The 16,480-nt window shown below is 40.9% G+C and overlaps 1 protein-coding gene across 4 annotated transcripts in view; it reads left to right on the top strand.

The window, feature by feature from the left end:
• The window catches only part of LOC105684536 (brain tumor protein), a 114,840-nt gene that overhangs the window by 71,601 nt on the left and 26,759 nt on the right, over positions 1-16,480 (top strand). The window contains exon 1 of one of the 4 annotated variants that reach the window (XM_048656125.1): positions 8,909-9,441. The exons of 2 other annotated variants lie outside the window; for them this stretch is intronic. The gene's annotated coding sequence lies outside the window, so the exon portion shown is untranslated. Of the gene's footprint in view, positions 1-8,908; positions 9,442-11,223; positions 12,944-16,480 lie in introns of those variants that run through there. One more of the 4 variants, XM_048656126.1, reaches the window with a different exon arrangement.

Here is a 16,480-nt window from a genome sequence, read left to right as displayed (position 1 = left end):
TAACCTGACTTCCACATCCCCGCTGATCACTCCTGACGAAGATGACAAATCGATTTTTATTCTATTCCCGTAACCCTCGTGCATCCCGAGCTTTCTCTCCTTACACAGTGGTCAGAAAACATCCCCCCGCGGAGCCAGCGGAAAAATTGAAGATTTCGTCCGGTGGGCTTCGAAACTTTCCACCATATCGTGAGCCCGGGATCTTAAAACTCGAAATATCTTCGCATCGCTGAAATAAGGAGGAGGAGTATCAGACCTGCTTTCGGATCTGGTCAGTTACCCGCTCGCAGGGGAAGCGAGATTATTTTCGGTACCGGTTGTGGCGAGATTTTGGAAGAGGCAGGATTCATTCTCCTCTGAAAAGCAGCGGTGCGTGGGCGTCTTGAAGATGAGTCAACAAGATCGAGGGTTGGATAGAAGCCTGAAATTACTCACTCAATCTGAGCATCATCTACCAAGGTACACGTAACCCTCGTCCTCGTCGTCGTCGTCGTCCTCCTTCTCCTCCTCCTCCTCCTCCCTTTCACCCCGCGCTATTTTATTTCACCCCCGGAGAGACCGGCTTATACCGTCGGTACTCGACACCCACGACGCGCCCCGTCTTACGTACGCCGTTCCCGTAATATATCATAAAGGCGGAACCCCGTGTATAACGCGCCGTACACAGCCGCGTTCGCAAGATTAAATCCCACAATGGATAATTATTGCCAAGGTCACGTCTTCGTCCTCATTAATCACACGGGCTCTCCTATCGAGCGTAATTATTTCTCAACATTGTCCGACGCGTTTGCACGTTCGGTTTTTTTTCTCCTTCAGTTACCGTACCGTTTCATTTGAATTTTAGAAGATCTCTACCTCGGATCACCCCTCACGACCTCGAATTAACCTTCGGGCGACCCAACCCCTCCTCGAGGTATATTGGAAGACGACATTGTGCAATAGTTCCTTGCATGACTGAAATTCGCTTTTCCCAAAATGTTTTTCGAATCCTTCGAAACATTTGAATATTGGATCGCACGCATCGGCATTCGGAGGTCTTCGTACGCACGAAGGACGAGAAGACGGGTGAACATGATCCGTGCGGAGCCGATGCGTGGGAAAGGCGCCAACGATCGTTTACGGGGATCCGATGGTATCGTGTAGTTGTTCTTAATGAAAGCGGCGGTTAAACGTATCGCACTGTTGGAGGAAAAACCAGAGAAAAAAAAAAGGAATAAGAAAATGGGAAAAACGAAAGAGGGAAGAGGGAAGAGGGAAGTCAGCGCCGCGCCGTGCGCGCACACCCGTACGCCAACTAGGTGTGAATCAACCTTTACACGTGTACACGTGTGTACGTGACATCGCCTAGGTGTATATGTGGTACCTGCTATCTTTGTATGAGTACTTAATACGTTATAACGGCCGTTGCCACGGCAGCCTCGCTCGACAACGAGGAGATATTGCGACCTGACGAATCCTATTGCATCGTCATCCTGCGGATCGATACTCGACATCGAGATACACGGTTTACGAAATGTATGTTCAACTTCCAACGATTTTTAGACAAGGTGAACGAGAGAGAAATCGACTCCGTTCCGATTGTGCGTACAAAAATCACCGTGCCGAATGCGAAATGCTTAAAAAAAAAAAAAAGCAAAATCAATCAAATTTCGATTCAATGTCAAGTTGAGAAGGAGAAGCGCAACCACGTTCGAAGGATCCATGAAAAAAACGACGCTTGACATCTCCGGAATTTGAATCCAAATGAACAGAAACGATCAAAAGTTTTCATCGCAACCTTCGCACCCGAATATCGTCGAAGTGCAAATGACGGAAAGAATTAGAATCGGTCCTCGGACGACGTCGCGACGATTCTGTTTCCTTACGTCGTTACACCTATTCGCTGCGGTTAACCGCGTCCATTCGTTCGAAGGGTATCCGGGGACAAACCCTATTGTGCATCGGCGGGGGGGTAGCTTGTGCAGCTTCGTTCGTCGATTGCTTTTGCTAATGGTGTAATTCGGTTCGCTTCATCCGCATACAACCATTTTCTTAGCGGTAAACTGATCGCTGGGGGAATACGGCAGAGTACCTGTACATAATATCCGATACCCCGTGTTACGGTATCGCGAATGTGCAACACATAACCTTCTTCCCCTTCGTACTTCGATCGGTACTACGAAGCTGTTCAACTTCCCGCGGAACTTGGATGTATTTTTTGTTTTTTTTTTTGTTTTTTTTTTTCCGTAGATATCCGAAATGTATTTAGCCCGTTACGTCCGACGAAAGTTGTACATCCCATCGAGATAACGAGCGCTCTTTCTCGTTGCCCAGGTTTTCCTAAATTTTTTCGACAACGGCAACTCGCTCACGGATGCTTCGTTCGATTTTTTCACAATGTTAGTGTTCTTCCGTTTGTTGGTTTATGTCAAATATCCCTCCGCGATATCCGCTGCATCGACGGTGACGGTGACGTTAAACGAAAAGTGGTTATCTCTGGTCGGAAACCACATTTCTGCATTATTCAAATCTCTTACCATCAATCGTGACGGGGTATATTGTGACGTTATGAGAGCGGGCATCAATCATTCTTAACTCAACTAGAGTTGATGCTGCTCCGCCGCTGCTGTTAAAGCTAAAGCTGGTAGAGCTGACTGGTTGCATCGCCGGTCAGATTTACCTCACGTAGGATATGACGAACGTTGTTACTCTAGGATTTATTAGAACCGTATAGCTCGTGTTTTTTTTTTGCCATCGTACCGCCGTTCCACTCCAACTTCCTAATTCTATTATCCTGCGGTTTGTCAGACTTTATTGTTTGTGCGGAAGTATTTTTTTTTTACACAACTGTACAGGTGGCTACGAGTTAACACAGAAGTAAAAGCTACCGAAGCATTTCCCTACCCGGTTTCTTTATACGATTTTCATATTTATTTGGCTTTAAACCCCGAGAAACTCAAAGGGGAGCCATTTTTCACAGGTATATTCGACGTCTCGAATCACTCACGGAAAAAGAGTCTTCCTTCGATCCTTTTTTCCGCTCTTTTTTCTTTTTGGGGTTTTCCTCTACCCCGAAGTCTCCGGGGGAAAACTCCGCGCAGCCCCCGGAATAGATGACGAATGAAAAATATTTCAAGAGTGAAATTTGGTCTGAAAATTCGTCGAATTCGGACTCAGATTACATATCGCCACGAAACGCCCAATGCCCTCGAAATCCCCCGATGAAACATTCTTTTTTTTTTTTTTTTATTCTTCGTTTTTGACTATCGGAAATTGGCACTTGGTAAACTTTCCTTTTGGGTGAATTTCCTGTTTTTTTGAAAAAAAAAAAATTATTTCGTTTATCATACATACTTTCACTCGTTGCTAATAATATTTTCTTCAATTTCTGATTTCAGGTGAGTAAAGATATTCATCTGACGCGTGTATTGTCTGTGGCAGGATATTCGTAGGGAGGGTAAAAACCGGTAAAGTATATCATGCACACCGTCGTCTTATCAGAATCCATATTTTCATTTTCAGTAACGCCGTTACTCGGCTAGTTTCATGTTCGCGTACACGATACGTATCTTGTGCGGAAATTTTCGGTAGCGCAATATCGTTCGTTTCGAAGAGGTGAAATCGCTTACCCCTGAAAATAATCAAACCCATTTCGCACAGTGTGCCAGCTGAGGGGATACGCCGGCGGTTCCTTCGCGCCGCGAGGTAACCCGTCGATGTTATAGACCCGTAAAGCCTCGATCCTCATCGTTATTATCGTACCTTGAACTTACCAAACTGCAAACGAATACGGTCTGAATATACATATATTTTTTTTTTCTTCGTTGCTTTTTTCTCTCTTAATTTCTTATTCTTTTTTTTTTCTCGGTCGCTCGCGAGGAAATATTATATATATATTTTTATCGTGCTTCCGTATGATAATATACATTTTTTTTTTTTTCTTAAACTACGGGTAGATTACGTTTAACGTTAAGTTTCAAGTTTGAAACTAGAATGTAATCTTTTAAATGTGTATACACGTATTTTAGGATCGGCGAAACTTTTGGAAAAATATCCGCATTCCTTCGCAGGTGATTATTTCTGTCATTTTATGTATCGTTATTTTAATCACCAAATCAGCGGTTTTTATACTTTATCGAATAATAGTCGCAACCGTGGTCCCGAGCGTCAAGTTAATTGATCTTCTTTACCGGGATAGAAAAATTTCAGGATTAGTTATTCGAAAAATATCGATTGATTGCAGTCGTGGTAGAGATTTTGCCATTCACCTGCGCAATTCGTTTCAGGACAAATGGGAACATGGCTAAATTTTTTTTTTTTTTTTCTCAATCGGAAACAATCGAGTTTCCGATCTGTAAGAATGAGAATATAACTTGTTTGAGAAATACATAATGTGTCGTATTATATACGTAGGTAACTTTTAAAACCATTATGTGGTGTTGTCGCTACATAGATTTATATCTGTTTAATAATAATTATAGGTATATACGCCGTATTATACATTTATACCACATGCAATGTCGCAATTTGTGCACAGCTATACACGTGCTCTTTATATACGGATTACATTACACTTGGTGAAATAATTTTTTCCAGTCGTCGAGAAATCGTTATTTTTCAATAATCATTCGTTTCGCGTCTTTCGGAATTCTCTATTAATCGTCAAAACGATTATTCGACCGACGGATATCTTTTCAACGGTTGACGATGCTCGAGTGCACAACCTCCCCCCCCTGTAGCTCGGTGCGATGCGGGAGAGCGAGATAAAGAGTGAAAAAGTAAAGAGGAAAGAGGAAAAAGGAAGGGAGGAAAAAAAACGAAGGAACAAAAAAAAAAAAAAAAAAGGGATGGAAGCGGAATCTCTCGGGCAGTTCGGACAAAGGAGTTTGCCACGTTTAATAGCGAACGTCGGACTATCGGCGAAGCATCTCCCGTATGGTATACCGGAGTAAGGAGGCAGACGAAGGATCGGCATCGGGGCATCGGCAATCGGCGTCTTCCTCCTTATATCGCTGTATATTTATACACACCGACTCGATACGAACGAAACAAGAAGGGCGACCACCTATGCCGTCGGGGTAACAAACCTAACCCAACTCGACTCGTATACTAACCTTAACTAAATCGAGCTAGGATAACGACGACGCGGCGCAGCGGCGATCGGTTCTCATGGTTACTTGCAAACTGCTGCTGCTGCTGCCGCTGCCGCTGCCGCTGCCGCTGCCGCGAACTCTGCATGCCTCCTTTTACATCGTTTTTATCCTTTTGCATAGCATTCCCTCCTCTGGTATTCGCGCTGCAGAGCACCACAGGAGCGGATACACGTGTACGTATATTCATTCATGGTCACCCATACAACAGAAATCATCTCGACCCGGACACACGCCTGATTCACATCGGTCTACGATGCGGGATACATTTTATTTATTCACCTGCGATGTTGAACCGATCAAACAATATCTAGTTAAAAACAGGACAACGGATCACGGTGAACCGTGTCGCTGGTGAACGGGTTTTTTCTTTCCAGGTACGCTTTTATTTCATCGCCGTATTTCATACGTAACGTTTATTAATGCTTTTCAACCGGTCTGTCGTCGGGTTAGCATTTTTATTTTCTCGCCTCTGGCGGGACCCCGTCTACTAGTTACTCTCATCTCTGTCCCGGTTGGCGAAAAAAGAAGAATTTTCAGCGAATGATAGATTTTATTTTCGACGATCTAAACGTCACTACGTGCGAATGTGCAGCCGCTACCGAATGCAACGTGCTGCATCGAATGCGCGAGTGTAATTCTTACAATGCCTAACGCAATAAAGAGACGAGGAGAAACCCGAAGTAATAGGAAAACGGAACATGTGGTCAGTGCAGTTAACCACACGTGCGAAAATTATACTCGCACATGATACGCGTACCTATACACCTTATATATCTACACGGTTACAAATATCCGCAGCGCGAACGTTGAACTTTTTATTCAATAGGAATCCTAATTGTAATTTAAGTTTTATACGATTCGCAGAAATATCATCAACATCACGTTACTGAAGATTAATTAAAACTTTAATATGCGGCCGCACCTCTGACGCGATGATACTTTAATTTCAATTACCGACTCGTATGGTCTCGCCTTGTTTCCACCGTTGGAATCGATGTACGGACGTACGCCATTGATCACTCTTATCCGGACGTTATAGGGTGTTCCGAAAAAAAAAAACGAACATTGTTTTTTTCTTTCGATCTCACATGAAAACATGTTCGTTTTTCACGTTTCGAAAAGTATCTCCGAAAACCAGCTCGGTGGAAGAAACCTTGTAGGCGTGTGCCCATGAATTTTGAATCCTTGAGAAATCGAAAATTGATTTTTTACGATTTTTTCGCCATGTAATTTCTGGCATATTGAATGAGCACAAAGCCAAGATATATCGAAGTGCAAATATAATACCCACGTTGTATAATAATACGTGTATCAATGTAGAAGAGTTTTGAAAGTACCCGGTAATATAATGTAACGTAGTTTCATATACGGTAACAGGTGTCTTTAGCATCTGAAAAGCCACGGTGTTGCACAGGTGGTCACCGTTCGTTGAGTTCAGTTCAGTTCAGTCAGTTGTATTGCGTTTCGATTCTTTTCGTCTCGTTTAGTTTGCGCTTGCGTGGCGTTATAAGCGCAGCTGTTGACCCTAACTTGTGTACGAACGTGTAGTAGTTTAACCGCTTTTTTTTTTTTTTTTTTTTTTGTTCATTTTACTATACCGTTTTTTACATTATTATTGTTACCTGCTATCATTTTTTCATTTTCCATAATTATCTTTATGACAAGCCGGTAATAAACCCCGCACACGCAGGTCGTCGCCCCTCTCTTCTTCTTTTCTTTTTCAATTCCATTCCATAAAATCGCGGTAGCCTCGCGTTCTACGTTAAAAATGAAATTTTCTTTCTGCAGTCTACATAGTTTCAATTGTCATCACACCGAATTCGAATCTCAGATTTTAATTTTTGATGAAAATTACGTGGGAAGATACGAAACTGAATGATTTTGATTTTAATATAATATTCATTGAATATTTTCAGACAAAATTATGCACAACAAATATCGATGACATTTCGTTGTTTGGTTCTTTTAGCGCGATGTAGTTTGACAAAAATAATCGAGGATGAATTAAAATTTCAAAGTCAATTAACCCATCCGATTTATATCGTCGAATGCCATTTTGGAGATAATCTTAAACTAATTGCGGTTAATTTTTATGTACAGTCAGACTTGGATTGTGTAAGGTTATCATCGACCAACGACCTCTGGTTCCTCGCACGATAGAATTAATCTACCGGGTGATTTCAGAAAGTCGTAGAACAAAGTTTACTTTTTCTTATTTTTTTTTTTTTTTTAATCAAAAGTTCAACGAATTGCTTCACCCAGAATTGTACAATTTCTGTTACACTGTTTGGCTTTGCGGATTCGTACAATTTTTCTTTAATTTCTTTCCACACAATTTTGACTTTCGTCATTTTTATTACACGTATACGATTCTCAGTTTTTCTCAATTTCATGATTACTTGAAATTTCTGAAATTCGAATCAATTCGATCACACGGAAAATTGAATCTTCATTTTTTTTTTCTTCTTCGGATGTACGGTAATCATTCGAATTATTTCTCATAATTTTACAATATCCTCATCTTACTTGTTTTTATTTTTTCTTTATCGTTTACCATTATATCCGTCACGCAGCGTAGAACATGCGTGGTAAGATCATACGATGTATAGGATGATAATTGAAAACATGACCGACCACCGAAATACTGTACAATATTACGTAACATATTTTTTTTTCTTTATTCAAATTTACATCACGAAGAACGAGAAAAAAAAAATATATTTATTTCACGCATATTACAAATTGAAATATTCAATCAATCGATCCGCAATTAGTTTTCGATTTTTTTTCAATTCTATTAGTACGTCATCACCTTTCGTCTCAACAGAAAATAATCGAACTGAATAAATCAACGCTGCTACTTTGACATAATTTTTTTTGTTTTAATCAGTATCTATATAATACAATACGTGATCGATTTTGTTATAGGTACAGTATTTAGATATGGGTCATTGATTGATTGTGAATTTAGGTGACGAAATTCCCGCGCACTTTGACATGTTGTGTTAATTAATTTAAACACTCGTTCATCGTGGACAAGTATGACGAAGAGGAAACGTTCGCCAAAATCACAATAACCCTTCGAACGATCGTCTCGAAATTTTTGACGTTGAAATATTTGACGCGCGTTAGTGAGATAAAATTTAATTCCGACGCGTATTAAAAGTGTAGGATTTTTATTCCTTCTACTATCTGCAGTTATATTTTAAGCTCGTGATGAAAATTATGCGGTTCGTCGTCAAACTGCACCTTCGATGACGTAGTTTCATTGTTTCAAAAAGAATACCATGACTTGTATCGTATACCCATTGTGATGTACGGTAACGATTATTTTAAGAAAGTTTTTCAAACATTGTGTTTTGTAGAAAGTCGAATATCGTTTCGAACCTCGGTATATTGTTTTATACCGAGAACCGCCACACCCTAGAAAAATTATTTATGTAATATCGCGTACGGCGCACCACGTCGAATCACCTACCCTGCGAGGTTGAGCGTTTCACTTCTTTTTTTCTTTTTCTTCTTCTTCTTCTTCTCTTCAATTAAATTTATTCGAATTGCAAAATGATCAATTCACAAGTACACGGTTTATTTACTCGATTAATTGTTTGTTTCATAAATATATTTGCCACTTAGTTTAATTGGGATCAAATTATATTCTATTCAAAGAAACGGGGGCGGTAGTAGTAGTGGGTACGAAACGTCCAGAAAATTAATTATATATGCGATCATGGAAATTACTTTTCCCAGCCCCCCCCCCCCCCCCCACCCTGGACTTGACTTGCATGCAAAATATTATGCATAGCTGATCCCCTTGATGCGATTAAAACTTTTCTATAACTTTTGCAAACTCGGCAAAACGCGAATCGTCTTTCTCTGTATACCTACGTATTAGGTATGTACATTCAAGTATCATGCACTTTCGAATCGAACACCGTAAGAAGAAGAAAATGAAAACTAAAAAAAATAATCAAATAAAATCGCTGGTCTTTCGGGAATAAAATTTCTAAATACAGTCAACGAGTGTTGGGCGAAATAATTTGAAAAAAAATCTATTCAATTTACTTCGTTTCCGTCCGCCATGTCTCTTTTTTTATTCGTCATTTTCTTTTGTCGTTCTTCATTTTGTCCACCACGTATGTCGTGTACCTGTAATACAAGTGGACGTATAGTTATACCATACGAATGTTGGACGATGCGACGTGCGTCAGGCAAGTCATTTCTCCGTTGGATTGCGTAGGTGGTGGGTGAAGAATCAGAGTCGGGGGCAGTCGTAGCGAAGAGTGTTCGTACACGAGTCGACGTTTTATAGGTATACTTACTTTATGCCATTGTGTAATTTCTAATTTATATTCTACGCGCTCGAAGTAAAAAAATAAAAGGAAAGAAAAAAAAAAAAAAAAAAAAAGGTAAAATAAAAAAAAATACTAAAAAACGAAAGAAGAAGTTTCGTACACGTCACTTGAGGGCTCTCTTATTCATAACTACGTGGTGATGGTGGTGGTGGTGGTGGGTTCACGGTTTTGTTACTTCCATACCCCCACCGTGGCTCGGATACGTTGTTATTGAGAAAGAGTACGTACGCAAACCTCCTCCCATCCAATTACTGCCAGCGCTGTTGCTACTGCAAGTTGAACCGAAACGAACCAGCAAATAATGCTGTTAAATAACATAAACTTTAATATAATATAATATGTACGTGTAATTTCTGCATAGGTACTTACAATTACCTATATACCTACCTACCTACCTGCATGCATTTATGCATTCACACTAATTATACCGCTACCGGTGCAGCACGGGTGATGCCGTTGTCGGAGATTTTTATAAAAAACATCAGCTGTAGTTTGATAATTGAACAACAACGAAAATAAAAAAAAAAAAAAAAAGAGAAAGAGAAAAAAATTACCGACGTTACAGTTCGTTAAATAATTCACGGGATAATTACCGGTGTGTTTTTTTTATTGTACTTAATATGTGGGGCAAGGATTTTCTCGTTTCTCACGACGTTGCGAAGGGCAGGTAAAACTTATTGTTAGAGATTTTTGGGTTCGGGGTTCGGGTATAAAATACGACTTTACAGCGTGGTTTCAGTTTCTTCTACATACATGGCGATGTTGAAACGCGAAAAAGATACAAACGCATATTCAGGGGTTACGGTTGCATATTAACGGCCGTTTCGAATTTTCCCGTTCATTCCATCATACGAGAATGAAAGAGCGTCGCTGTCGGATTATAAGTTAGGTCCTTCGGAGCGGGTTTCCGGTTTTGTTTGCGTTGTTTGATTTCTCGGTACACGAGATCCCATTAATATTGCAAGAAGCACCTCCGCGAAATTGCGTGCCTCTCCCGTTCGATTATTCGTTCCTCCGTCCAGGTATTTACGATCTTATACACATCCACCTATAATATTTCTCTACAGGGTGGTCCAGAAAATATTGTCTCGCAATTTTCGATCCATCATCTCTGAAAATTCGTGAAAAACTTTTGCTCGCGATGAAATCGAATACATAAAACGTATACTTGGTGAAAATTTTTCCATTGTTTTTTTTTTAATTTTCCAGGGTAAAAATTACCTCGGCATAGAACGAAGACTGCCCATGTAAAACGGCTGAGAAATTATTTGGAAAATTCGAATTTTTCTCGCATAATTTACAAGGTATCGTCATTGCTCGTGGGTACCAAAAAAAAAAAAAAAGAGAGAGAAAGAAAATATCTAACACAAAATCAGTAACATATTATTGCGTAGGTGTTGATTAAATCGTTATTCAATCATTTATTATTCTATCGTTACATAGGTTCACGCTGTATTATTGTTACATGGTTGTGATACTGACGGCGATATATATATATACACTTATGTATTATATCTACCGTATACATTAATTCCAGTTGAATAACGAACCGATTTTATTATTCATGTGCTACGCGTAATGTTTGTTATACATATATACATATAATGTGATATATCGTGAGCAATATATACCGCGCTTTCGCGCGTAGGGTCCGCGTATAGGAGAATCGGTGAGTCGGAGCGAGAAAATTTTCGGCCATTCCTACACTGCGTCCTTCTCTACTTTCGAGGTGGTGTACCTCTTTACCCGAGACTCCTCCGCGGTATATTCGTTGGCAAATCTTGACGAGAAGAATCGCGAATATTTGAGAGAAAAAAAAAATTTCAATCCATCAGAGAGAACCGGAGTTGCACGATTCCGGGGTGCGATTTTCGAAATAACTTCACCTATCCGTGTCCGAATTGCGCTCCCAGCAAATCTAGACCGAAAAAGGCAAAGGACGGGGCTCGACGCTGGTCGAATGACCGATAATATTCTCTCTCCTATTCGCTGCAGGCTCTCCAGCGAGGACCTCCGGATACGTATAGCTACCCACTGAATCGTGATGTATCGATTGGACGCGTAGCATAGTTCCGACTAATTGCGTTTGCTTTTCAATTAAAAGAGGATTACGCGACTTGAAACTAATTAAAATGAAGCTCGACAAATCCCACTTCGTACAGTCCGGTCGGTTCTCTGCGTCTCCGCATGACGATCGGTAGCCCGCATATATCCACGGGGAAAAAGTTAATGTCACGCGTTGCGAGATGTGGCGAGGAAAAGAAAAAAAAAAAAAATCAGAGAAGACAAAGTTCGATCCATGTATGTATCTGTAATATTTGCAAAGTGGGAACAAAATTCGGATGCATTTTTTTTCATCTCTCTATACTTTAGACGCGGTTAAACTACTCGTGAAAGTATATTCCTAATCCGCGACAGCGCTATCCTCCTCCTGATATTCCCTCGAGGGTGCAGCGGAAAATTGTAACGATATTTAATCTGTTCTTTTTTTTCTTTCCTCTTTTTTGTTCTCTTCTTACACTCTGTAGATGTAGGGGCAATGATCAGAGGAAAAGTTAAAGTGACTCGGCGCGCAGTTTAAAATTAAAGTAAATAACTCAACCGTGGATTAAACGATTTTCGAAATAAATTTACATTCCAAATGTATGTGTGTGTGTGTGTGTGATACGCTTATATGTGTATACACAGAATTTGCATAGCTATATAGCTCGTTGAGCTTCCGTAGATTTCAGCGAAATTCAATTAACTGAATTATAGGTATTTCAAGCAAGATTCCCACTTATTTGATTCTACGTTGATGTGCGTGGAAAATAATTTTTGCTAATTATATTCTCTAAGTTATAATATGTGGGTGATGCAGTTTGAGTATACCTGCAGCCCGTAGGTATAGGACGCTGTACACCGACTCGTTTAAGGTGCAACGAACGATTTTTTTCTCTCCCCTCTCTCTTTTTTTTATCGGCCACTCGGAAATATAGATGCCGTATCTACTCGAGCGTTTGTAAATTTTCTGCGGACTATACTTTACATTTACACATGGATTATGGTCGAAAAAAATGTGGATAAGATTTGTAACGAAGATGTAAGCAGCGGAGGATATTTATCGATTGATTGGACGTGCAGTATTGGTTGACTCGAGTTTACTTCCTGTGACACGTTTCGCGAGTTATTATAACGTTTCGTTTCACGACTCTCTTATGTCGTATGTGTATATATCCACTCGTCGGTTTCCAATTACCATATACTATAACGTCGTACACTACCGATTATACAAGCTGTATAGCGTCGCGAGTCGTTGTCAATTTTTTTCACTACAAAACATACGACCCACATGGTATATATTATACGGACGGGACGATACGGTGTTAGAAATGTGGGCGTGGTAATTTAATATCTTTACGTATGGACGCGATGCAGTTGAACACCTATGTGGGCACTACAATATTCCCTCATAAAAAGGTATACCCACCTCTATACCTAATTAAGTAAGTGCTCCAATATTTCTCTCTCATTTAGTTTTTATATCGTTGAATCGTACACGCGGATACCTCAAACGTGTACGGATCTGTCATGCGGTTCCCAAGCCGCTTCATCTCCAATTTTGAGAAAGCTGGGAGAACTTTTCTTTTTTGTACGTTCGCCTCCTATAAGTTTCACGTTTTTCAACCCTCGTAGGAAATTTAATCCGTAATAAATCCTTTTCGAAAGGAACGAAAAGAAAAAGAAAAAATCGATTCGTTCGGTTTAATAATCGAGATTTTGGAGAGTTGAATTATTCGTTCGTCGTCGTTTTGTCGAATAATCGAAATAAATTTAGCACGCTCTTGTTTTTAATTGAAGGTGTTTTTATTTTTATTTTTATTTCAGCCACCCCTTACCGAGCAACCGAGTCGAGTGACAAATATTCAACTTGTGTAGCTTTCACCCTTGAGTTGGAATATTATTCTAAAATATTCTCCCTAGCGGTTCTCGTTTCGCGTTGAGCCGCGGGAAAGGAAAGTATATTCACAAGTTGGGGAAGTACGATGAGTATAGAAATGCGACTCGCGGTGTATGTATACATATAACAAACCCCGGCAAAATCTTCATCTTCCCGATGTCACGGAGCTTCCGAAAACTTTGTTAATGCGACAAAACAAGTTTGACGTCGTCCTCTTCCTTTACCTTCATATTTTATCAACGTTGAAAATTCAGCTGAATATTCTCGCGCGAGTCGTACACCGCACGTGACATTTTTGAAAATTCGACTTCGTCGCACTCCGCGTTTTTGGCGTACCGCTCGAATAATCGAAGTATGTGATCCCTTGATTACCTGGGGGGTAGAAAAAAGAAAAAAAAGATCACGTATTATGTATAAAAAATGTTCCGCGTATCGGCGAACCGAAATCTATTTAATCTCGACTCACGCGTGGCGTTGAGAAATGCAACGGGTTAATGGATAGGTGAACGTACGCGTATAGTACGGCTCGCTTTTATATTACATACATCCTTTATGAATATATTCGCGCGTAAAATATGCGCGAATGGTTAAATCAGAAAATACAAATCACCGGAGCGTCGGCATAGGTGAGCTAACGCCGCTGTTGCGCACGTGTGTACCAACGCACACACCCCTATAATAGGTACGACGATTCGGAGAGAACGGGCGATTGTAATTTCGTTCAAATATTGGAAGTAGTCTCCAATTTGCAGATTGCCACGGTACTCGATCACTTTTATTTAACTCGTCAAGAGTTGACCCGACGTATGTAGGACTCCAGTCGCCGATATATCTTTGTGTACGAGGTATACGTACGGTACCACACGCGCTAAATTACACGTGTAAAGTACACGCTTGAAAAAACGAAAAATTAACAAAATCACGGGTTTATACGCTGCGTACCAGTAGATTTCATTCCTCTTTCGTCTTATATCTATCGATCCAATTTTTTTACTTTTTAATTTCTACTCTCCACTCATTTATTTTCATTTCGGTGCTAATTGGCGCTACGTGTTCGGTAACCGATCCTTCGTTTTTTTCCCAGCGCGAATCCGGTACACCCGGTATAGCCGAACCCTTCGACGAAACCCACCCTCCCATAAAGCAGGCATATAGTATACATACGTTCTACCGCGCCGTGACGTATAGTCGCCTGGACAACAGGTAGTGACGTCATTATGGCAATTGGAATTTTTTTCTATTTTCGTTGGTTTACGCCGACGAGATGTCGTTGAAATTTTTATGCCAAAGTATTCGACGTCGTGGGAAATTATCAGGGGAAAGAGAAGGGAAAGTTTGAAGAATTTTTTTTACCCTTCGCAAGATTAGCTAGCTCCCTCATCGGTATTAGAATTTTCGTAACGGTCGTGTGAATTTTCCGCCGAGTATCGAACGACCTAACGCGGGTAAAGGAGTGATTAATTCGGCGACACCCGGTACAGAGGCAACATGCGGCAATGCATAACACGACTACACGCCAAGGGCGATGCACCACCCCGTTTTCCCCAGGGGCAAAGCCACCCCATGACGGAGGGTTGGGACGGTCGATGCAGTTGCCATGGAGACCAGACGCGTCGCCGTTTCCCTTTACCGCGCTTCTTCTTCCCCGTCCGAAGCTTCGAACTTCAGAATTTTCCCCCAACCCGCTTCTGACTTTCGCTGTATAAATAATATAATACATACATACGTCTACTTACACGTAGCGTATAACGACGCGTATTCAACTCTTGGATAAATTCAGTAAAAATGAAGAGAGAATTTGAAAGCAAAAAAAAAAATGAAAAAGAAAAATAAAATAAAAAGAAAGAAAGAAAGAAAGAAAACTACGACCGATCTGAAAATGTGAATACAAACTTCTACCTCATTTTCAGGAAATTGAAAGTTACGAAAAAGGAAAGTAAATTGAAGGCAATAAATATATGGGGACTACGGATGGACTTGAAAAATCGTTTCGTTCGGGCGTTCGGTTTTTATGCGAGCTTCAAAATTGCTCACATTTTGTCGGTCGCTGTATCCCCATCGTGTCTGTGTGTGTGTAACCCGTGTACTTTGCGCGTGTACGCGGATGATCCAATTTGCGACAAATGAGTGATGTGAGAACAGGATGTGTGTACTCTTTTTTTTTTTTCCCTCAGATGAAGACTTTATTGCTTTTCCGTTTTCTATAGGCTCGTGATCCTTTCATCCCTCGGAGGAGGGAAGATCGTTTCCTCCCTTCCCTCGGGTTCAATACCCTCCCCAAACGTAGGAGGTGAATACCGCGAGTTATATACCCGTCAATCTCCCTCACGTTGCCTCTGGATCATTCCGTGTACGAATCCGACCATATTCCCCTATACAAGTATAACAAACGACCCGCGTCGTTTACATATACGAAACCATACGTTATTCAAAGAAACAAATAGATTGCTTTTGGAATCCGAAAGAAAAGAAAAATAATACATAATACGCCCTTACGTACGTTTCCTCGTGCAAAAAACCAATCTCATTTTGTTTCACCCCTTTGTTCGTATTTTATCGCTCAAATTATCGATAACGTAGCGATTGTTATTCCATACGTCGAGTATTGATAGATTTTGGATAAATTTCACAACTTGCCAAAAATCGTCGACAGATTTTCATAAAATTTAACCGATACGACACAGCATGCGAGATAAAATATACACCAGAAGGGAGAAAATAAAATTTCGATTTAACCGTCGAATTTGCGAATTCTACGCGATCGGACGCGTGGTTTGGTTTCGCGCACCTCGTTTCCAAGGTCGAGAAACGGACGTTGAACGTTGTGGCGGCGGTCGGAGACGCGCCGCACGCACCCCTGGGCACGACGTTTCCTTTTCTCCCTCTGGCCGTAACCCCCTCGGCATCCGGATTCTCCGGTCCGTACCGTAGCCCACGCTGCTCTCTCATCGATCCGGGGGTGCACGCGGCTTGCAGATGCGTAAGTGCGTGTACCCCTTGTGTGTGGAGGGAGAGAACCTTCCGGTTCAATGCGCACGAACTTTTGTCTGTGTGCA

Source organism: Athalia rosae, chromosome 5, assembly GCF_917208135.1.
Source record: "Athalia rosae chromosome 5, iyAthRosa1.1, whole genome shotgun sequence".
NCBI classification, from domain to species: Eukaryota; Metazoa; Arthropoda; class Insecta; order Hymenoptera; family Athaliidae; genus Athalia; species Athalia rosae.
This window is presented reverse-complemented; position numbering and strand designations above follow the sequence as displayed.